Raw genomic sequence first — 24,646 nt, forward strand, 5'->3', positions numbered from 1 at the left:
ATTCAGCACAGAGGCCAGTAACACCCTTGGTGTTCAGAATACTGTGTTAACAGTAATACACCAGTAATAGAAAAGTAGTAATTTGAATTAGGTTTGGACTGCTCTTGGAAGCTGTAGGAAAACTTATAAATGACGAATATTCAAAGGAGTATTATACGCTCCTCATGAGGTGGGTGGTTTTGTCCTGCTTCAAAGATAGCCAAATTATGATATTTATAGAAGTACTACAGCATGTAAGAGGTTTTACATTGAAAAAGGTTTTAATTTGTACAAAACCAAAGCTATCACTTTGATCTTTCTAAGATATTTTATACATAAAGAATAGAAGGTTTCTGTTTTGCTTAGCTTTCCCCTAGATATGAACTGTCACAACAATAATCCCAGTATGCTTTGCAGTTTTTTGGTTATTCATTAACTGTCATGATACTTTCTGATACATTTGCCCACTACGTTTTTATTGGTGTATTTTATTTCACTTTTATAATCACAGTTACGAGGAATTCACAGACTGAAGAATCTTGATAATTTTTTGTTTCTTCCGTTAACATTTGTTAAGGCCTTTGCAGTTTGTTAAAAGTCAACACCATATTAAAATGTATTATTCCACTGTGTTCCAAGGATCAGTGTCACAAAGATTTAGCAGCTTTCCTCTTCAGGGCTTCCCAGTGCAATCTCACTTTTGTATTAGAAACAAATCTGATGTGATACTTTCTTTCCAGCAAGCTTTGTCTTTAAAGGCCTGCAGTGTTGTTATTTATCCCATTACTTTATTTTTTTTGCCCCGCATTGTACTAAGCTCTTCCCTCCTTCCAAGTTGGCTCCCTGTCTTAGCCTAAGGTTCTTTCTGGCAGCATCAACCGATTGAGCCCTTACGTTTAACAGTGGAGTTCCAGGCAGCTTGCCAACAACATCCAAACTAATGTTTCTCCATGTCGTGGGGCCCGGTACAGAGGAAATGTGGAACCACAGGTGGGCATTTGGTAGCAGATCTGAAGCATAATTTTGACATCTTCTGCATGGTTCTCAAACACATTTTTATCTTTAAGGAACATTTCCATCATTGAAACTCACTGCCTTGGTATTCAAACAGACTAATCTGATGGCACTGTAGGGTGTCTCAGAGTTAAGTAGTCACCCCTTGGAATTACCGATTAGGTGCACTGAGGCACGTGAGCAGTAGTACTGAAGCAGAGGAAACATGGCCAGCATTCCTCTGACCCCGACATGTAGGTGAAAGGAGATGACATGCTACGTTCTGTCGTATCAAGTGTTGTTAGCGCTACAGCTGGAGGCAGGATGATGACAGATTCCATTTGTTTCCATTGTCATCACAAACCGGGAACAGACCCAGTCTCCATGAGTCTAGAAATACTTCCCTTTACCAGAAGAATCTGGGATACTACAACTCATTTCTTATTACGTGTTGATAGACATGTATGTGTGTTTTGGTTTTGGTTTTTTTTTTTTATTTTTAGATTATAGTGGACCTAGTCACTAGGCCTGACGTGTTCTCTGGTACATACTTAATATTCTGACTATAATACTGACTTTTTCTTATTTTCCCATAAAGCTTTTTGATTTCTGAGTATCAGCGGTGTATCAGTTGCTTCACATTGCAGACAGAGCCTATGCCATGGTTTATACTTTGTTATGAAGTATCTATTGTTCAGTGTGAACTGGAATATGAAGATACTTATTTTCTTGTTGTTCACAGGTTTTAGTTCTCTTCAAGTTTGTATCATAGATTTCAGATGCATTTGTGTTGGAATTATTTTGATTTAGGTCACAATTTGTTAGTTTGGATGCTGTAATTGTTAAATTTGCTCAAATAACATATTTTGGGCCACGTGCAATGTTTATATTGTTGCTATGGAACAATCAGAATGTGTGGTGAAGTTACGATAATGCTGTTTGCCTTTGAAATATGAAGGTAATTAAATTCACCTCTATTTTTAAGTGTGAATTTAGCGTTACTGCAATGTCACTTGTAACACCATTTTAGAACTGCTTGATCCAGAAAACATCCTTATGAAAGTAATTGTGAAATGATTCAGTATATCTGCTTAATTTCATCAGAAGTCTGAAAGAGTTTGAAAGACTTTTTTTTTTTGTCAACTGTGAGTATTTTCTGGAAAATAACGCTCTTGAAGTGGTGTCTAGGTTGTCTTTTTAGAAACCCTTGTTGTGTTTAGCTGACAAATTATGATAGATGAAATATGATATGTCAACCGGCTACTTTCTTCCCTTCCCTAGGTAGCTAGTGGTTACCCTTACAAAAATCAGCATTTGGCATTGGCTGCCATCCAGTTATGTCTGAAATACTAGGAAGTAGAAAATAACTGCCATGGTGGAGTTGAATTATTCTGATGGCTTGTTTTGAATTTGCTGAAGAAAGAGACAAATCAGAAATTGCTTTGAGGCTGCAGATTTCAAAAACACTAAAATAAACTGGAGTAAAAATGACTTGAAAATGCACAGGGTCTGTTTTCATTGCACAGTACAGTTGGAGTTCTGTGCCCCAGGGATGCTTTCAGAATCCATTTCAGGTGTCATCTGAAAAACCACAAGTGATGACTTAAATACACAAAGGTATTTTTTGTTCTGTATAAACAAAGCGGTATGTATTAACAGTGAAAATTCTTGATTTTTGGTCTCATGGTTAAAATAACTGCAAAATACTAGAAAAATACTCGGAAAGACTTGTCAAGAGTATGTTGTCAAGAAGTCTAAATGTTATTTACCTGGTTTTGAAATTTGGCGCTAGGTTCATTGGTATGCTCCACAAGTTGAGCTACAACGAGCGCTGTTCCTTCAAGATCTATTTTTTTTTTATAGATACATACAAATGCCTTAAGATAAGTTCCTGTTGAATATATTGAGAACAAAGCTAGTTTCTTTTCAGACTTGGGCTTTTGAAAATGCTGGTTTTAGTAGCCTTTTAAGACCAATTGAGTCACCTACCACAAGTAGTATCTGATACTGGAGAGCCCTAAGTACACCAGGGTAAGCAAACTCACGTGTCTCTGGTCAGATGAAACTCATTAGTGTCAAAGCATTCCAGAACTGTGAGCAGATTTCTTGTTTTCTGTTGCTCCTCTCATAATGGAGTGCATTTATGAGATACTTTTCTCATAAGATACTTTTGAGTGCATTATTTTTCTTTAAAATGTACTTGCTTTTTCCGTCCTATTTTATTTGATCAAGCTGAAATCAAGTTTCAAATATTACATTCTTGTAATAATACTTTGTGGTGCATGGATATTGATAATATGAAATATAAGTTGTATAATATCAATTTCTAGAGAAAACGCTAGATTAAAAATCTTTAAACAGTAAAGCAAACTAATTTTTAAATTATTTATTTTTTTTTAAATCCCTATAATGGATTTAAAATGGAAGACACGAGAAACTTAGTTCTATCATTCAACTGAAATTAATTGATTAAAAATAAGGAAAATTAACTTCAGTTGATATTTGCAAATCTAAACCCATTTTTCATCTACATCTTGAATTGTAGGACTGTGAGCTGTACAGTGATCTAGACATCCTGCTATTTGCAAGGTTTGGGCTGGTTTTTTAGAATACAGATTCAGGCAATCTGTAGCTCACTTGGGGTAGTTACGTGCACTACTTGCTGCAAAGCATACAAGGAAACTAGTTGAGTGGGAATTGTCCATAAGTACTTTTTTAGATCTTGGCTACGATTGACGTTAATATCATTCCTTAGGAAAAAAAATACAAAACGCTTTCTGATTTGTTATGAACATGTTATGAATATGTTATTTCTGTGCTTGCAAAAATCTGTATGATGAGGAAGTATTTCTGATACTGTAATGCCATTTACTAATTAGCTTAGACTTTTTTTTTTGCATTCTAATCAGCATATCACATTTAGTACAGCAGCTGAGGATGCGATGCTACAGTTGAGTTGTGTTGAATCTGTTCAGTGTGTGTGTTTCTGTAAAATTTAGTTTCATAGAAGTTGAAGTGAGTGCGTGTATCATATATTTACACATTTGCAAAAAAACAACCCATTGTACCCTCCCTGTGTGGTGTTTCACATACAATAGTCTTTGACGTGTACACAGTCCATACAGCACTTCAGTTTAAAAGTGAGCTTGGAGGGTTGTGCCAGCCTGGCAACTGTCGAAGGACACAGTTGAAAGCTGTTAGGTTAAGACTTTGAGACCTATTTAAATTTAATACCAGACTTTAGACAAATGCTTTCATAAAAGGAAAAAACGGATGCATGATGGCTTAAATCTTCTTTCTATAAAATTATATGTTTCTCAGAGGATAGTTGTAATTGAATTATGGAATGCCTTGAGAGTATCCCTGTCGGTGGTTAGAGAAATATGAAGGGAAGCAGAGAGACTCTTTCACAAACCTTAATGTGGAAGAGACACCCTATAATTCAGCTATATGAAGCCCCCAGCAATCATATAATTATACTATAAATGCAGTTTGGGAGGAATGAAAAGCAGCATTTATTTAAAAGATTAAGAAAAATTACTTCATTGTATGAGGTGCTTTTTTTAATATGTGTTATTCAATGAAGTTTTTCTTTTCTGCCCATCTGACACGCTTCCCTCTGTCTTTTGTCACAATGCAGTTGTGTGTTGATATAAACCTCTTAATGTGCAAGGAGGAGATCAGCTTTTGGGAGCTGTATTAGAATCTAGACACTGAAGGGAGGATGGTGCCAAGATAACAGTCTTTATTTCTGTCAGAGACAGCAGAGATGGTGTTTCCTGTTTGTCTTTGTAAGGTTTGGTACAGCTGGCTAAAGAGAAAACTGGGAACTTGATGCTAACCCTCTTGTGTAACACAAATGAATTACCAGAGGTGTGCAGGGAGAACTGTTTGTGGACATTGTGTTGAAAATCGTACAAAGAATTGTTGCCTGCTCTAGAACTTTAGCTCAAATAATTTTATTTTCTCAAAAATGGGGTTAAGCAATATGAATTAGCTAAATGAACACAGTGGTATATCGTGACTGAATCACTTCCTTGGGCAGCCTGTTGCAATGCTTGACAACCCTTTTAGAGGAGAATTTTTTCCTAATATGCAGTCTAAACCTCCCCTGGCAAAACTTGAGGCCATTTACTCTTGTCCTATCACTTGTTGCTTGGGAGAAGAAACTGATAATTTTGCCTTATATCCAAACGTGGCTGATGCCACAAAGGAAGAAAAAAAAAAGGAGAGCAAATGAAGAGCTAGAGCCTGTTTAGCCATCATGGCTAATTTGTACTTTGTGTTTAAGAAATCGAAGGCTGTTGGGTAGGGGAGGTCTGAGTTGATGCTCTTGAGTGGTGAGTGGTACTGAAAGGCGAAGCTTGAGGCTGGAGTGAAGGGCTGAGCAGAGGCCCTGCTTCTGAAAGAGAGCAAAATAGGTGAATTGAAACTATCCTACACTATTAAGGATTTGAAAGCTGGGATTGAAGACGTAGAGAAAAACCTGACAATCGCAGAGCAAAATGCATGTCTAGACCCAGTGTAAAATACGTGCTCTTGGTTTTTTGTTCAGTGAACAAAGGTTTGGCTGTCTGTGGTGTTGTGTTGGTTTGGTTTTTGTTTTTGTGTTTTTTTTTTTTCACTAACACCACTGAAGTTTTTATTTGTTGATATATAGTGCTATTTCTAGAGCCTTTCAGATCACAAAAAGTGATTTTGTGGTTTTTTGTTTTACTTTTTTTTTTGTTAGCTTTTTGCCACCTGAATCCTCTGTAGGACACAGATGATGTACGACACAGATGATGTACGACTGAAGAGTTTTAGAGAACTCCTTGACATTATTTTAAAATAATGATAAATGGGTTTAGCCTGAAACAATTTTTTTTCCTGCAAATTTGACAGTGACTGCAAAATACACTAACATATTTAGGTCTTGCTGGTTTAGGTTTCTCCCTTCTAAAATACTGTCTGTTCTGTTATCTGTCCATAAAATGTCGAGATGCAGACCTAAATGCTAGCTACCAACCTGCCTTCTCAGAATCTCTGAAGCACTGGCAAGCTAGATTTTTTTTTTGGCATTTTAACATAGGTCAAAGGCCCATAACATTGGGATGCTACCACTTTTTACATCGTTTTACACCACATTCCCTCTGTAACTAAAATATGGAGCATGAGTATTTCATTCTCTCCACAATTGCGTCTAGGCCATTGATTTCTGTCTGCCTTGTGTCTTAAATGCATTATTTATGTGCACTTGAGCCTTAGAAGTGCTGCAGATGCTTGTGTTGTGCACCTGTACCTGGCATAGTCTTTGCTTGCTGGTGTAGTATAAGAAGGGGGATATTTTGGGGTTTAGTTACTCTTTGGAAAAAACTCCTGGGTTTCAGAGGCTAAGCGAGATTTGATGTTGAGTTAAATACAGCTTCTAAATTTTGCCATCGATCTTATTTCTGAGCTTTTGATAGTTGAGTATCATGATTTCTCTTCTTCCTTTTTTAACTTTAATAGAAAAAAACCCTCTTTGCTGAATTTCTGACTATATAGATTGTTGGTCAGACTTTATGCAGCTTTTAGCTGAGAAACTTTTTTTTCAGCCCAGTCATATTGTAGATTCTATTCTCTACAATATATCTCATGGCTTGAAAATCAGTAGTAAACATAAAACAGTGTAATAAAATATTTTGTTTCGGGCTATTTTGTTTGATAAACTGTTTTGCCAATCCAATTTCAATCAGACTCTGCAACATGCACTTCAGCATGTTCTCATTAGAACTTTGATTTTTCTGCTTGCCCAAGTGTTTGGTAAATCCATGTTTCACAAAAGAAGTCACATGCTGTGGGATATTAAAATGCCTTCCAATTTAGGGGGGAAATAACCCCAACCAAATAAAACTCCAACTTTTTTAGCTTGCAGTTCTTCAAGGTTTAATTTTAAGCATTTTTGATCTGTAAATTATTCATTAAAGTTAAAAGAATGCTACATTACTATTTAAAGGTTATTTCAATCAATGTCTGAAGTCAAACAAATGCTATTCATAGTAAGCTGTTTTCTTTAGTGAATGTAAATACTGGTCTTCTGCAGCTAAAATGTGATCAGCATTTTATCATAATTTGTGAACACACCATCTTCAAGTTCTAAGTGAACATTTCTGTGAGCTCTTCCTGGCCACATCAGTGAATTTTGTTTCTGTAGCTGTTAAAATTTTTTGCAAACTTTTTGCTTCCCTTCAAGCTTTGACTCTTTGATCAGATCTCTCTGTGCCTTCTGGATCCTGAGTTTATATTTAAACAATGTATTAGTCTCTCACATTTCTTGGCACCTGTTGTGGGAAAGCAGTGGTTCCTCTCACTGGCAACGCTGACTGTTAGGGAAGCCTATCTTTCATATTTGTACATATGATTCTGCAAGTTTATTGTTTAAGTAGTTAAGGCATTTTGTATGGAGACTGTTAGTCCTCTTGAGCTAATACAGATTTTGACAGGACAGGCAGCACCTCTGGATTTGATACAGCAGTGACTCACAGGAGGAAGAATTTTAAGGGGAGTACCTTTTTTCTCTAATTTAGTCTGTCAGCAAATGCACATACACTGAAGTGCTCTGAGGTGGATAGGAAAGCTAGTGACAATTTGAAATTGCATTTCAGATATAGCTATAAGAGAGTTATCTTTCATTTATGTTATGTTTGAAGGTTTGTGCTTGTTCTGTCTAATCCCGGTGAACTTGTCCTCAGTACTCGGGCCAAATTTAGATATGTTTACTCTGCTGGAAAGGCTGTTTCAGAGAAGAGGAAATTGTAAGCCTAATGACTTAACTATACAAAGAAAACTTTTTCTGTCTAGATTGGCAAACTGGTGCATTCAGATACACTTAAAGGCACTTGGAAAGAGAGAAATGCTTACTGAAATTACAGTTGTAAAGAAAAAAACCCTAAATTGTTTTGTAAATGCAGCTCACCAGAAATGATTTCTTAATCTGAAATCACAGGAGACTCCAGCCTCATCGTGCTCAGGATTTCTATGGTAAAATGTTACTGCAGTTGGCATAATGATGAAGGGAGCTCTTCTGGCCTGTTTTGAAGATGCAGATTTTGAATTCTTGGTAGCAATTAATACAGATCAGCAATAGCCATGGGCTCTTAAAGGATCAGTGAGAGAGAAATGACTTAGAGTTTCCCTTGTGGTAATATACACAGAAAAAAAAAAAGGTATGAATCTTAATGAGGGTTTACATTTGTAATAGATCAGAGCAGCTTCATGAAAAGGATTAACAACAGACGGCGCAATATTAGTCATTGTTGCTGAAAAGTCTCCTATCAGGCATTTTGCTCACTGAAAACAAAACAACCTGCAGAGGTGACTGTAAACAGTGATGTGACTAATACAGCTGAATGTATGACTGGAAACCACAGACGAGCTGAATGACTTATCAGTGTAAGCACAGTGTTGACTGCCCTTAACGAAGGGAGAGAGAAGGGGAGATGAAGCAGTTCATACATAATGCATTGTAGAAAAATGAATTTCTGAAGCATTCAGTGTTTATATATAACATAGCACATGTGATAAGAGACTTCTAAGCTGAAGCTGAGCCTTTCAAGATTTTTTTTGCTCAAGATCCCAGGAGATACTTCATTTACTTTATTCTTTGTAGATCTTTTAAATAAGAGTCCGTATGCATACTCTAGATCTTATTTTGCAAAAGAGACTGTTCTGAACTATGAAATTCTAATCTAGACGGAAATCTGTTGTTGTCTTCAAGGTATGTTCTAGACTTTTGTTTCACTTTTTGTTTGCATTTTTGAGAACTCATCACTACATTATGGCTCAATGAAAAATTGAACCAGCTTATTATGATCAATAGTGAATGGTCCAACAGATCAGTAATCCAGAATCCTTGCTTATCAAGATAATACATCCACATAGCAGCAGATAATACATCTATATAGGGTTCAAAACCTGAAGGATATTTATTTTAATAATAATTTTCATTGCCCATTTTTGAATCTGTAATACTTTCATTGTAAGTATTTTATTTTAGTGTTACAGGAGGAGGCTTAGTATTCATTGCATACCACATTACTGAGAATATTTAATGATTCATTTTGTACTTCAATTTTTTTATGCATCTACATATTTATATTTTGTATTATTTTACATTGTCAGGATATGAGAACAGCAACATTAATTAAATTGTCTATGGTAATACTAAGGTCTTCCTCTTGAGTAAATGCGTTTTATTTATAGCTCAGTTGTGTGTATGAATGCATTGCCTGGCATTTGTCAACAATGAAATTAACCTGAGTCTATGATAGCTTCCCTCTCCTCCAAATTTAATATGCAACTCATCCATAAAAAAATTTCTGTTGCCAGAAACATCTGCTCTCATAAGGATAAACCAGAAAATACATCCATATGTTCCTTTTATCTGAATAATAAATTTTTGGGTTGTGATTTTGGTTTTTATTTTCTTTTTCTCTTTTTTTTCCCTGAAATACATGGAGGTACCAAATTCATTGAGAAATACCTAAACATTAAATGTAAGATGGAGTTGTATTCTAATGTCAGCCATAAAGATGTAAATCTAAAATGGTTGTGTGTGTCCACTGAAGACCAAGTGGATCCATTTCTGTGCTTATGTTTAGCCTCCACGGTAACTTAGCTGAAATGGATTGTATAAACATAGCAAGTGAAAGTGAGAGCATTATTGTGTCTGCAGAATTTTTTTATGTATGGGTGGAAGCAAATTCTGTGAATCAAATGTATGCAGTTTTATGGTACTTTTTCTTAAAAAAAAACCAAAACAAAAAAAAATCCCCCAAATCCCAACCAACAAACCAAACAACCAAAAAAAAAACAAAACCAAACCTCTACTTTACTTTAGTTTCTGCTGTAGCCTTCATACATTAAAGACGTAGCAGAGCTTAAAGTAAGAACAACAATTCAGCATTTTTTCCTTCCTTTGAAATACACAATTTAGTATTTTAAGTGCAGGTGAAAGAGTGTAGTTTTTCTTTCTTTTGGCAAAATAAGCTGACTTGGCAGGGGGAGGCACAAGAGGAAATGTTGTGATTGCTTAATTAACAAGGTTTTTTAAGACATGTAAGAATATTCTCAGTGTTCTGTCACATTTTACTCCAAATTTGGGGGGGGGGGGAGGGGAAGAAGTGTCTTCTTTTTTGCCCTCCTTATAGTTTGGAGAACAAAGGCCAATGTCATAGGCTTAGGAAAGTAATTACTTCTTCATACTCGGGAAGTCAAGATAAAAAGAAATTATTTGATGCCTAAGTCAGTAGTTGTTGACTGTTCTGGTAATGGTGCTCTTCCTGGAAGGTTTCCCTCACTGTCTGAAATTAGGCTGGCTTTATGTGATTTATACCAAATACAGCGTATGGCTGAGTGATTAGAGTAAGAGAACTAGAAACATCACTTCTAAATAGTTCCCATGCAGCCACAATGTCTGTGGTTGGTATGTGCCATCAGCTGTAGAACTGCTGTTTACATAGTCATTAGTTTCCATAAGTCAGGGTTCAGATTCGGTCTCTAGTTCTGATTTCAGTGAAATACTACAGAATTGTGGAGTTTGGGGTGTCTTTATGCTTATGTGAGATAAATACCACTTCAGCTTCAATACCATTTGTCTGTTGGCTTGAGTGTATATTGTTGTTAATACAAATGGAGACACTGTTATCTCTGAGGAGAGGTTTGCACTGTTGAGATTGCTTCTTGCGTCCATACTTTATGTATGTTCCTTTGAGAAGGACTTAACCAACTTCAGTATGGATCTTTGGATCCTAGTCATCTCTGATCCACAGTGCTGAATACTGTTGGGAAGTCTAGGAGTATGGGAACAGATGTCTGCTTACCATTCATCACTGGAGACAGATCTGTTCATCAGTGTTGTTGAAGCTGATTTCTTTCTTCATGCCTTGGGCAGAATCTTGACCTTGCTGGCTTTAGGAGAGGAGCTGGTCGTCAGGCCTTGGCTAGCAGACTGCTGTCAGATGCAAGGTAGGAACATCCAGAAAACAGTGATACCATCTTCAGTACTGGTTGGACTAAGGTATGCCTGAAAAACGAGGGAGAGGAGGTTTGTCCCTTCTCCCATGCCATTCCATTTGAGTCAGTGATCAGTCATAAAGACAAGGTGATCGTTATTACTCTTCCATCAGCTAGAAAGTGCACTGACAGTGTTCAGATGATTTTGTGAGTTTTTTTGGATGCAAAGAGGATGCATGCTTTTGAGAAGCTTTTTTAGTCGGGGGAGCTCAGTTGCAGTTCTCTACTATACAAGACCAGGATTGAGTTGGGAGGGAATTGAGGTGCTGTGGCTCTGCCATCCTCTACAGAAACCTTGATGGTGAAGATTCAAGGGCAGCCATTTACCCAGGCCCCGTGGAACCCGGGCCAGTGAAAATCTTTTGATCTCAGTATCTGTGCTTCAGAGAATCTTTGTGATCAGATTACTGTGAAGAAAAACTGGAGTGTCTTTTGCATCTGCACTTTTTCAGCTATCAGTCAAAACAACTGGATAGAAGAAGGGGTTGATGTTAAATTCTACTTTTTCTTGTCTAATCAAGCCCAGTTGTTATACAGAACTGAAGCTCGCAGGGCGGGGAGAATGACTGGAGGGAAATCCTGAACTTTTGGGAGGTGATTGTGTGTGCCATCTTCTGCTATGTGGTAGCAAATAGCAGTTCATTTCCACTCCAGTGGTATCTGTAAGTCAATAGTGCCTGTGGGATCTTTCACTGTGAAAGGTGCCATATAAACGTAAGGCAATGATATTATCTTTATTATCAATTAAACTTTTAGTGCTCTGACAATCTGGCATGCGAGGTGCATCACATGAACTCTAGCTGTGATTATTTCTGAACACTATATAAAAGCAGATCTTGCTATACTAATCAAATGGAACAGGAGCAAGAGGGCAACAGAGTTATATCAGGATAAAATCACTTCAGCATCTTAGAATCTGCGCAGAAATATTGTCATTTTCTTTCTCCCTCTCCCCCCTCCATTACCCTCCCCAAGAGTTGTCTGCAAAACCTGAGCTTGCACATCCTGTATCTCTAGGGAGTTACTACAGCAGGATTGTTGGTGGCATTTGTGTAAGAAATTATACCGGAGGTAGCGCTGGAAATACTGCACGCTGCTGCAAGAACCTGAGACTTCATTTGTTATAGTAATTCCACCCCCTTCACCCACCCACACCCCCCAGGATGTGTTATTTTAGGATGATTATACTTCACATTTCTATTTATGTTCAAGATATTATAATTAATGTTTTATTTCTGGAGCTGTTCTCTATGCCTGCCTGTGCACATATTCAAGTGTTACAGGCGTATTTTTAGGGCTTCTGTATGTTTTACATGAGCCTTGTCTACATCATAGTCTTTGTTAGAAGTATTCAGAAAACACACTTTATGGTTTGCACAAGGCTGATATATTTAGCATAAGCCAAGTTAACTTACTGGGTAAGTTATCTTTCCCCCTGACTTTTAACTGGAGGGAGGTGTTCTTACATGCTGTTGAGTACCGCTGTATTTCTGGTTAGAGGTGACTGTGCGTCAGTGAAGGATGAAGTGAATCAGCATACCATGCAGTGTTTCTAAAGTGTCTGGTAGTGCTTCTGGAGGAACAAAGATTCTACATTTTTGCAGTGTAGCAATGTAATCAAGATATATTTACTAGAATTGTTTTGCCAGTGCTTCCCTTTGGGGGAGTTTCTCTCTCTTCTACACTTAATAACACAGTATATTTGAAGAATGTTTTCAATTTTTCTCTTTATAAAAATAAGGTCAGGTTAAAAATGGCTGTGCAAATCAAGGTTCTCCCGTCCAAGGTTATTTTCTAAGCCACATTTTGCTTGGGATTTATGTATTTCTGAACTCTGTAACAAGTTTTCTGTCTGTGAAGGTAACAGCAGATGTTCTGTAGAAGTGCTTTGCTCATCTTCTCTCCCTAGAATGTGTGTTAGGAACCCACAGAAATGGAGACTTAGGAGATCTGATTAGTTCCTGGATTACTCTTGGAAAAAAAAAGAGGAATCAATTTATTGAGCCTTTTTTGAGTGTAAATTACTGGCATCTTTTTTGGTTAGATAACTCTCGTCAGCATCTTCAGATGGGTAGCCAATGAAGAGCTGTCCTGTGATACAATATTTTACACATTTTCAGGTAAATGAAAGATAAAAAGCAACAGCTAGCATTTGAGACATTATGTAGATTTATAGTGCAGTTAGAGAACTTCAGATTCATCTGTAAAGTGATGACTACATTACAGTGAAGGTTTTGTGTATGGGAATATTTATTTCATCTATGACACTTGTCACTGAATTACATGTAGTTCTTTGTAAATTTCTGCATGGATACTAGCAGTCTTTTTATAACTGAGTAATGCATACTTCTCACTTTGCAGGGAAGAAATAATATAGAAAGGATGGGACAAATGTTTCTGAGCATATGGTGAATTTACTAGGCCTTCATGAATGATAAACCTGTTAGGGTTGCCTTAGTAAGTAGTTAATAAATATTTTCCATAAATTACCACTAATAGCTTTCTGGTAAGGTGTAAGCAGATAGGTTGATCTGCCTATACTGTGAGGGTGAGATACATGAGTAGAACACAAATAAGCCTATGTGAGGAAAATGTAGATGAGTCTTCTACATACTAATTTCTGCCATAGTATTTTGCTTAGGAGGCAGTAAATAATTCTGAATGGATTCCACAAGCAATAGGAGGAATTTTGCAGTCTTTCCGACTGGATAAAATCCTATGGTTTCACTGTGACAAATGTGTTTTACCAAAGCTTACTGCAGTACCAAGTCTGTGTGTTTGCCTTCACGAAGTAGTGTGGATTGCAGTCCTAGAGACATCATTTTTCATCATCTACAAACATGAAAATAACTTCAGTAAGCACAGCAGCCTCATGTACTGTTACTGAAATGCTGCCATATCAGGATGTGCATCTTGTATATCCATCTTTAAAAAGAAGAAGGAAAAAGGAGAGAGAAGGAGGAAAGACCTAAATTTGGAAATATTTTTTTTAAATAAACCGATTTTTTCCCACCAGGTGGAAATGCTGTTGAGAAGATCATTGATGGTTAGTGCCTTTCTGTTTTAAAGCTGACCAACAGTATTGCTGCTACATGTGCATATGCATATTTTGAGGTTTAGTTGTTTAATCTGGAGATGGTTATGTTATCAATTAAAACATGTATTCAGTTTGTTTATTCTCTTGGAATAACAGTGCTATTCCTATATCAGCTTTGTGGCAGTGCAGAGATAACACTTCAGATAAAAAAACCTGGGATGTAGGTCTGCATATGTTTGTGTATTGAGATATATCAGCATTTATGAAAGAATTTATACAGTTTTTAGGTGTTAATTCTGATGTGTTTTAACTATCCTCATAACTACATGTCCTTGTAAAAAGCCCCTCACCAGCCTTCGTGTCAGTAAGTACTAGAAGTCTGCTGTAAAGTCTCCCTTGCTGCCCTTGAGCTTTATCAGCCCATCTTTGCTGGTGAGCACAAGGCTCAGCAGAGCAGCGCTCCTTGTTGACTTCTCTGTCACTTGGAGACAGAAGTTATCAAGGCATTCCATGAACCTCCTGGCTTGCTTATGTTCTGCTGTATTGTCCTCCTAAGAGATACTATGATGGTTGAAGACCCACATGAAGAGTGAGGAGCAGGGCTTGTGAATGTGAAACTGTACCTGTCTGTCTATAGAGGGCCTAATCTGCTCAGTTGGGCAGCCTGTAGCAGACCCCCCCAGTAATGTCCCCTGTCCCTGCCCTCCCTTTAATCCTGATCCAGAAGGTCTCAGTCAGCTCCTCGTCCTTCCTCAGGTGTAGCTCCATGCACTCCAGATGGTCATTGAGCTAGAGGGTGACACCTCCTCCTAGTCACCCATCCTGTCCTTCCTGAAGAGCCTGTACCCTTCCATTCCAATACTTCAGATATAGGAGACATCCCACCGACCATCCATGATGCCAATTAGATTGTAGCCCTGCAGACATGTGCAGTCTCAGACTCATCTTATTTCCCATGCTACATGTGTTTGCACAGAGGCATTTAAGTCAGGCTGCCAATGAAGCTGACTTACTGGCTGGAGTAGCTGGAATTCATTTGTACTGCCCTTTAGGTGCTCTCCTGATGGCACTGCCATCAAGCTGGTAGGGCAGTGGACGGACTGAGGATCCCCTCCCCTAGCAACCTTAGTTGTATGCCTCTCATCGTATTTGAACCCTAGCCAGCATGTGACTTTGCTGTTAAATTGATAATTAATCGAGTATCCAAAGAGAAGGAATACAGGAAGCTTCCTTCTCTGGTTAGCTGTAACCATGGTATCTGAAACCTTGTCCCACATAACTCTTTTTATGCCTTTTCTGTTTGCTTTTTTTTTTTCTGCCCCAGAAAGAGGTTTTATCAAAATTTCTACAGCTTTTCTGTTTGCAGTGACACCCGAGTTCATTTCTTATCATTGAGAATACACAGTTGGATTTTTCTTTAGTTTAGGGAAAAAGAAAAAAAAAAAGCCCATGTTGAAAAGGGAGATGAATGTAGCTCAGAAAATAACAAGAGAGTTTAGGGAAAAAGAAAAAAAAAAAGCCCATGTTGAAAAGGGAGATGAATGTAGCTCAGAAAATAACAAGAGAGTATCTGTGTGTGCTGAACTGCTATCTCATTGTATAATCCTGTCTCTTTGAAGGTTTAGCTTTTCTCCGTAGACTAACAGCATATATAGAAATGTCCGTTTAGTAGCACTAAGCTTTCTAGTGCTATTCTTCGGTGTGATAGAAGATTAAAAAGAAATATTTGGAAAGTGAATTAATTAGTCCGCAGTGCTTTGTGGTGGTGAGGTGTTACGAAGGTACTTGGCTTTAACAGAGCTCTGGGTTTACTGACTGTGGTAAATGTGATGAATTCTGCAAGGTGGCATCTACCTCTTGGCTGTAGCTCACGGCCAAGGCAAGAGCCGCAGATTCTGTTTGTGATTATCAGTGGCTTCTCCGATAACCCTGGGCGAATTGCATACCCTGGCTGTACCTCAGGAACACTTTTCTGTAAGGTAGGATTTTACATCTCCAACTGCTGCCTTTTTTTTTTGCCCCACCAAGCCAGTTTTGGCTGTGAGACTCAATATAAAGTACACTAAATCGACCACTGTGTTTAAAGCTTTCTCTGTTCAGAAATTGGAAAAAATTGTGGGAAAGAATTTCTGCCTCACATTGCAATACAAAACTTGTTTGCAATGATGAATAAGCAAAAGGTTCAACACCCCAAAATTCCATAACTGCCCCTGCAGTTATGTGGGCTTCACAAGGGACAAGAACAACTTTTCAGTCTTCCTGAAATATCTTGTGGTCCCCAAGTAACAGCCATGGTATGTGTTACCCAATTGACCATACACCAAATGCACATATTCACCTCCTGATCCAACTGGTACAGTTTGCAGTCTGTCAGGAAGAATTGCTAAATCATTTATAAAATATCATGGTGATCCATACATAAGTTCTATACAAAGCACGTGAACCAGGTAGTTTTTACTTGTCTGTAGTTGGAATATGGTATCAGGTAACATTTAAAACATGTGAAGGAGTGTGCCGCTGGAGTGTGGTGTAGAAATTATCTGGGCATATGCATGTACGTAAACACATATGATTCATATGTGTTACACATGACAGTGTTGCCACCTATTGATAGAAATCTAAACTTCACATTGATGTTTAGAATGTATTTTTTCCAGCATAGTTAAGGCATCCTCATGAGACTAGCAAAGGATATATGTATTATTTATGGATGAATAGCTCTTACAGGCTCTAGTAATGCCATAGTGTTATGAAGTAATGGGTTCTGATCAGAAACTAAGAAAGGATAAATGTTATCAAAGAAATCTAAAGCTGCTGATGCTTTTGCGTAACTTAAATGTATGATCCCATTGTCAGTGGCAGCTCTTTGATAAACAAATTAGTGTGTCTGGTCTGCACCTTTCAAGCTGATCTCTGTAATTTTCATAGGGATAAAATGAACAGTGGAATAATGAGCTAAGTAAATTGAGGCAGTATTTATAAATGTATGACTGCTTAAGCTGTACTTCAAAAATGTGTTTGGAGTCAAGTTGTTCTCTATTAATTGTACTGAAGAGGAGATAAAGTTTTATTTAGAAAATAAACAAATGCCCATTGGCTTTAAATCTGATACTTATGGTGAAAAATGAGTATTATTTGGAGAATAAAAAGCTAGTTAATTTGCATTTCTGTTTGAGAAGACTGTTTTGTTCTGAAGAAAAATGGTTTTGGTTTTGGAAAACAAATGAAAATTAATCAGAAGTTGTCCAATACATACTGGGAACATTTACATGAAAAATGGATAGAAAAATGTGAGTGCTGATTTATAGTTGGTGGAAAAAAAAAATCACCAGTGAAATGTTGTTTTTGTAGCCATTAAGCTACATGAACACATGTGCAATTGCCTGTCATTCTCTTGAGCAATCAACATTTATTCTAAATTAGGGCTTTTTTCAGTATCTATCAGTATTAGCTCTGGGATAAGCCCTTTAATTTTGGAGCTGTGCAGCAAAATGTATGATCTTGTTTTGTCTTCCCTGACAAAAGATAAAGAACTATTAAAGAATAAACTTATAGGTGAAAAAAAGATTATTGCTCTTAAATCCAGGGAAGTTCAATTTCGTGTACTCATTGTAATAGATACATCAATTTGGACTACCTAGGTGGTAGCCCCAGAACTTTATTTCTATGGTAAATACCATATATTAGAAAGGCATAATATTTGTGATAGCAAAGTGCAGCTTCTTAGCTAAATTCTATGTCAGAGTTATTTCTGCTTGTAGCTGTAACATACATCTGTATAACAGTTTGTCATACAGATATCAGCATGTAAAAATCAGCAAGTCATAAGAACTGTATGGCCTTATCTGTCTCTCATTTGTCAAGAGCTGATAGGAAACATCCGTATGGCTTGTTCAATCTGTTAACTGTATGTATTCATCCAAGCTAAACTGACAAGGAGAATGTACCCAATAATACTAGACTATGGAGATGACCTTTGCTAATAAGGCAGTCCAAGTTACATCGCACGTGGTGTACACTGAACCACTTCTAATGAAATGGTATTCTGAAATGGCTTTGTACCATTTAGTCATATTACTATCACTATAGATAAAGGAGAAGCAGCATATTTTCTTGAAAGTAATCTTAACATTTCACAGAAAGTAATTCAAGCGATAGATAATATTGCTTGAATTGTCAAAGGAGGTGATCCTGCCCCTCTACTCTGCTCTTGTGAGACCTCACCTGGAGTATTGTGTGCAGTTCTGGTGTCCTCAACATAAAAAGGACATGGAACTGTTGGAACAAGTCCAGAAGAGGCCACGAGGATGATCAGGGGACTGGAGCACCTTCCGTATGAAGACAGGCTGAGAAAGTTGGGGCTGTTCAGCCTGGAGAAGAGAAGGCTGTGTGGAGACCTCATAGCAGCCTTCCAGTGTCTGAAGGGGGCCTATAGGAATGCTGGAGTGGGACTCTTCATTAGGGGCTGTAGTGACAGGACAAGGGGTAACGGGTTAAAACTTAAACAGGGGAAGTTTAGGTTGGATATAAGGAGGAAATTCTTTCCTGTTAGGGTGGTGAGGCACTGGAATGGGTTGCCCAGGGAGGTTGTGAATGCTCCATCCCTGGCAGTGTTCAAGACCAGGTTGGACGAAGCCTTGGGTGATATGATTTAGCGTAAGGTGTCCCTGCCCACGGCAGGGGGTTGGAACTGGATGATCTTAAAGTCCTTTCCAACCCTAATGATTGATTCTATGATTCTATAATAGGGGGAGATTTTTTTTTTTGTTGGGCACTAATGTTTTTGAATGCAGTCTTGTCTTTTGGTTTGTGGAAGGAGTGGGAAAACCTTGACACTTGCATGCCCTAGAAGTTAAGGCTTCTGAAGCACCTTATTTAGGGGTCTGATGTGTTTATTAGGAATGTCCAGCTTTAAAATGTATAACTTCTTAAAATAAGCCTGTAAAAATAATAGTTGGCTTAAAATGTATCTTTTTAACTACTGTAATGCAGTGGAAAAGTTTAGTATACATAGTAACATGTGAGAGATGACATTTCATGGACATACTTTTCAAAAACAAAATTGTATCATTATTAATCTTCAGACCTTTAGCTGAGCTATGTCCAGACCTTGTTATGGTATCAGCAGTCTGACAAACAGGGAACCTTTCTGTGAAGTGGGAGGAAAGGATTTGTGGCATCTTCAGGATGAAAGAATAACCATAGAAGGGAGCAGAGAATATTGGAGAAAAAGGCTGCCTGTAGAAGAGGAGTGGTTCTGAGATTTGGGGGTTTCAGTTAACTGCTAGTACAGGAAGTTGCTGTAAGAAGAGAAGTCTTGATATTCCTATTGAAATATTGTTTATCTTATTTCAAATGACAGTGAATTTGAACATGTGAAGAAATATGTTTGTTTTGAAAAAAAGGATTAACATGGCAACAATTGTAGCCCCTGATAGCTCGCTTAAAGGTCTTGTTTAAATCTCTTACTAGACTTAGATATTTGTTTCCTTTATGAAAATGATAGGTTTAGAGTCTTGCAAGGGAATATTTGATGAAATGCTTTGTATTGTATTATCCACTTGTGGATTAAGATTACTGAGCTCCTGGAAAATGCTGTGGTAGTCCAGAGTTCACAACCTTAATCTGATTAGTCTGTTTCTAATGATTACCTTGGATTTATTTATTTATTTTAAATCTGGGAGACCTTAACTTCTTGGGAATCTGTGCATCTCTTCAGAGATCAACCTAATCCTGCTAAAAAAACCTCTGAATTATGAAATCTAAACTGACTCGGGAGTTCACTGATAAATGTTACTCAAACAGAAATAATCTTTTATTGGTTAGGAATGTAGAGGACTGGATGTTCAACTGGAAAACCTGACATTTAGGAGGCTTGTTCTTTGTTTCTTTAGTTATGTTCTTGGAATAATATGGACCTGATGCAAAGTACCATGTGGTTTAGGCTGTGCAGTCCCAGTATCCTGATGTTACTGTCAGTGCGAATCAGTAGTGATAGATTTCTGCATATTCTGTTGTCATTGATTTTTCTCAGTCTGTGTTTCCTGAGCAGGATACTTCTCATGCGCAGAATGCTTCATTTTTTACACGATTCTTAAACAATCCAGTTAACTTTTCACAAATGTATTTGTTATTCAAGTTTAGAGATTAAATTTATGATATGAGAATGAGTATCCATTACCTAAAATCTCAACTAATACTTTTAAAGTTAGCCACACAGATGACTAAATGCTTTCTTATCCTGTCAATGCAGGCAATACATTTACACCAAAGGATTATTTTTAATTAGGAGCGCCAGTATTCCTAGCAGATCTATTTTCCATTTTTATGTGGTAATGAAAATGTATTTTGTGTTATATTTGGGTTTCTTGTTTTGATGTAAAAAGGCATTTGATAATTATTAAACATTTATTGATCATTTCTTATAAACGTTTGACTTGGAAAATGATGATCAGACTAGATTAGTAAGTTGAAATTTGGTAGATAAACACATGGCACTCATTAATTTAAATCTTTAACTTCCAGTAAATATGATAATGTTTATTACATTCCACATTTCAGCCAAGATATTTATGCTATAAGAATTCAATTCCTCACGTTTCCTTTTGTGTATGAACTCATCAGGGAGATAAATTTACTTGGTGTTTTGGTCAACTGATTAATTTGGGATCTGCGTGCACCAGCATTTGGATGTTACCCAAAAAAAGTAATGAATTCCTAACTCACTTTTTTAACATTTTGGATGGCACACACGTTCACTAAAATACTAACTTGTCTTTTACTTCCCTTGTTCTGAATAGATAAAGGAGGATTTTTTTTAATTCCAAACTCACCTAATACAGTTTGTTATCTGAATTGCTTTTGGACTGTAATACGGCTTAAGATGGTTTAAAGCCAAATTATTGAAGTAGCTCAGCCTCCAAACATCTGTGGTTGTAAAAGGGACCCTCTCAAGATGCTAATAAAACACTTTTTTTTTTCAGTATTTCTCCCAGTGCTTTTGCAATGGCTCTCTTTAGTGCTTTTATTTGAACTTCAAAGAACAAATCACAGGATTACATTGCTAAATGCATTAAGTTGGAGTCTGAACTCATTTATGCCACTGTGCGTCAGTGTAATGCCCATCGAGATTTAGAGGAATGCATGTGGATTTACAGAAGAAATGCAGATTTTTAGAAAAATGCATGTTCCCACCCCAGGAAAAAAAAAAAAGTATTTCAAACTTTCCTAATCAATCAGGTGGTGGGTATTGCAAGTCCTGCAGTTTCACTGTATTTGCTCATATTCGAAATATTATTTAGGGATAATATTGAGGATGTCCTTAATTGTGTAACTTGTAAATTTGGAATCTTAATGAGCTCATTTTTCCAGTAATAAATTCTGAAACTATGAAGTAAGAAAGCATTCACAGTTCCAACTGCTGTGTTTCCTGCTGCTTGGTTAGTACAACCACATTTTCCTTGTGTTTTTTCTTTAATATACAAAAAGTCCTGTCCCCTGCTGAAGTGGAGGGTTGTTTATTCTTTTGTCTGTTTTGCTAAGGTACAGTGTTACAATGGTTTGAACACCTACTAACTTCCTAGATGCTGTACTTAAGGGAGAAACTTAAGTAGGATTGTCCCTTTAAAGAACAAAAGACCTTTTTACTTTGCAACATTTTACAAGACTGTTGTTTGACTTAACAAAAAAAGTTTGAGCTAGAGGGAAATCATGCTTCATTCTCAGTAGTTTTTAAGAATTCAGGTTTCACAGAGAGTCACAGATCGATGTGTTGTTGAGGCATGACTTTTCAAATGTAGAATGAGCTGCTTGTTTCAGTAAGAAGAAAATACCTGGACTACTGAACTGACCTGGAAGATCAATTGAAATGGAAGAGTTCAAGAATATTGAATGCTTTAGGAATTAAAGGTGAACTCAAAGTATTAATTAAGGGGCCAAGACTTTAAATAGAAACACCTGGGTGTTCTGACACAAGCAGCTCACTGGCCATCTTGGTATTAGAGGTAGCAGTATCTTGAAACTGATCTGGTGAGCCCTGGAATCCTTGGTCCAATTCTCCATGCGTGCTCATCCTTAAGTTTATTTAAATCGATTTGAGTGGTGTAGTTGTATTACTAGGCAGCAGGATCTGTTACATAAAGCTTAGTGTAGCTAAAGTTTAACTTTTTTTTTTCTTTTTTTTTTTATATTTCATTAATTGCAGAAAAAGAAACTAAGTCTCTTTTCTCAGTCTACTGATGGTAATTTTTTTCCTTCCTTCAACTTTTCAGCTATTTCCAATAACAAGTTGACCGTTTCCTTCTTTTTGTTAAAATGGCACTCTGTCAGACTCATTCAATGCTCTGTTGCCTAAATATATAGATCACCTGAAGCCACTGGAAGAATAATTATTTTCCCTTCCAAGTGTTCCAGCTGGGATGTCACCCTGGCACCAGATTCCTCCTGTTCCCAGAAAAACACCTGCAAAACAGTGCAGGTGCTTTTCTATCCTTGGTTTTCTTGCAGCATCTTCACCACATGTGATTCAAAGTTGACTGTTGTAAGGATTGTATGTAGGAGTAAGAATAAGTTTGATTTATATTTATTTTAACTGTGATTAGGTCTCCAGTCCTGATTAAAACTTAGCTGAAAGTCTGTTAATAATGTGTTTGAGAATTGTTGGAGCTGAAATGAGGAATAGGCCATCTAATGACCGTTTTAGTAGCAAATTTTATGTTAATGTTTATAGTTTAGACTGTACGTTTCTTTTCCCTTGTAATTTTATAAGGGTAAGATACAAAAATATAAGTAGATTTTGCGTGTTGGAGGAATTTCTGTGTTTTTTGTAGCAAATAAAAATTAGTTTAAAACCCTTCTACTTGCAGTACCTTTGAAGCCTAAACATATATATTTGTTTGTAAAAGCCATAAACAAATATGACCATTTGAAAGCTAGATGCTTAGGAAGTGAGCATGTGTTGGAACTTGTGTTCTAGTAGTATATACAGACTTCTGCTTTTAGCAAAATGATTGCATTCTGCATTTCCTTTAGTTTGGGTGGGTTGGTTGGGTTGGGATTTTTTGGTTTATCCTGAACAATGCACTTTGGATCCATAATTATACAGGCTACTGTAGGTGCATGTGAAGCCTGTATTTTCTTTGGTCATCTTCGGAGGAATTAGTGCAGTTATTTCTCAGCTCTTTTTTTATATTATTGGTAATGAGATCCTATCTTTAGTTCACAGTGAATTCCAAAGCCAGTATTGGCTTCCAAAAAAATTCACCTTGACAGATTGCCACAGGGGTGTTGGAGCAATCAATATATGTAAACAATTGTTTAGACAATTTTGCACAGTATCTTCACTAAAAAGTAGCTTTGTCCTCTCAGAAGTATATAGGACTGGTATCTCTTATGCAAGCGTAGCCCCAGACGTATTTCACATGCTGACAGTCACTTGGGCATGAAGTGCTTCTAGATGTATATAAAGGCCTTCAGCTAGTCTTCAACTAAAGATTTCTTTTTCTGTGCAACAGAAGAAATTACTATTTTATTTTATTTTGAATGTTTGGCACTTTCCATTTCTTTTCAGTGTAATGTAATAGCAGAAGCTCAGATTTAAGCATTTAAGAGAGCAGTGTTCTTCACAAGATCAACGTAATGCACATTTCTAGTCTGTCTCCTTTCATGCCTATAGTCCAATTTTACCTCCATGTTACTAATGCCTTCAGTGCTAATGTAACAAACAATGTGCTGGGGAAATAGTAGCATTTAGGAAGGTGTCTTTAAGCTACACAACTTTTCTTCTTAGGCAGATGAGATATTGAGTCATCTTTAGTTAACAGTTTATAGAAATCTTCTTCTCACATAGTTAATTGCCAAACATTGAAACTCCTGAACACCTAAATGCACTGAAATATTTAGAATTCTCTCCAGATCAACAGTGATGCCAGATGCCTTCTAGGAAGCTTATTGATGTGGCTACTTGTGAGCTAATCTATGTGTGTAAGTAATGATTTGCGTGTTCTTTTGCCTCTGAACTTATTTTTAAAATATAATACTCTGTTGCAGATGTATAGTGTCACTTTCTTCAGGAACGATGTTTGTCATTTAGAAATCCTCCAACACTGGCTTGCTCTGTTGTGCAGATCAGCAGTGGCTTCACTAACATCACAGCTACGTTTTTCTGCTTCCCCAAGCGTCTTGTTCATATAAAGCAAAGCACAGTTGAGATACCTGTGCTCAGTCTTTTCATTACCATGCTGTCCATAAAACAAGACCAGACATGCAGATTACTGCACAGAATGGAGGGGGGATATGGGGTCTGCTGCAAAGCATTGTTATTTTACACAAGACCTCAGCATGACCTGGAGTGAGTAAGTGTGCAGGGCATATTTCTTCCTGACCTTTTACATGATTGTGTGGTGGGGCAAAATGCAGCCGCCAGTGACCAGTTCTGCTGGCAAGGGCTCCTTGCAGCTTTGAGTGTTTTCAGGTGCGTACAAATGTAACAAACCAGGGTTTGAAACATGGGGTGAGAGTTAATGGCCCTCCGCAAATGAAAGCAAGTTTTTTGGAAAAAATGAAATCCCTAGCAGAATTGAAAGGCAGATGCCAGCCTCATAA

The 24,646-nt window shown here is 37.2% G+C and overlaps 1 protein-coding gene across 9 annotated transcripts in view; it reads left to right on the plus strand.

The window, feature by feature from the left end:
- Window positions 1–24,646, plus strand: part of TENM1 (teneurin transmembrane protein 1) — an 845,211-nt gene that overhangs the window by 563,417 nt on the left and 257,148 nt on the right. The window contains exon 3 of one of the 9 annotated variants that reach the window (XM_062607454.1): window positions 23,613–23,677. The exons of the other annotated variants lie outside the window; for them this stretch is intronic. The gene's annotated coding sequence lies outside the window, so the exon portion shown is untranslated. The remainder of the gene's footprint in view (window positions 1–23,612; window positions 23,678–24,646) is intronic. 9 annotated transcript variants of the gene reach the window in all.

Source organism: Pezoporus occidentalis, unplaced genomic scaffold, assembly GCF_034315485.1.
Source record: "Pezoporus occidentalis ecotype Australia unplaced genomic scaffold, CSIRO_AGI_Poc_V1 ctg123, whole genome shotgun sequence".
In the NCBI taxonomy this organism is placed as follows: Eukaryota; Metazoa; Chordata; class Aves; order Psittaciformes; family Psittacidae; genus Pezoporus; species Pezoporus occidentalis.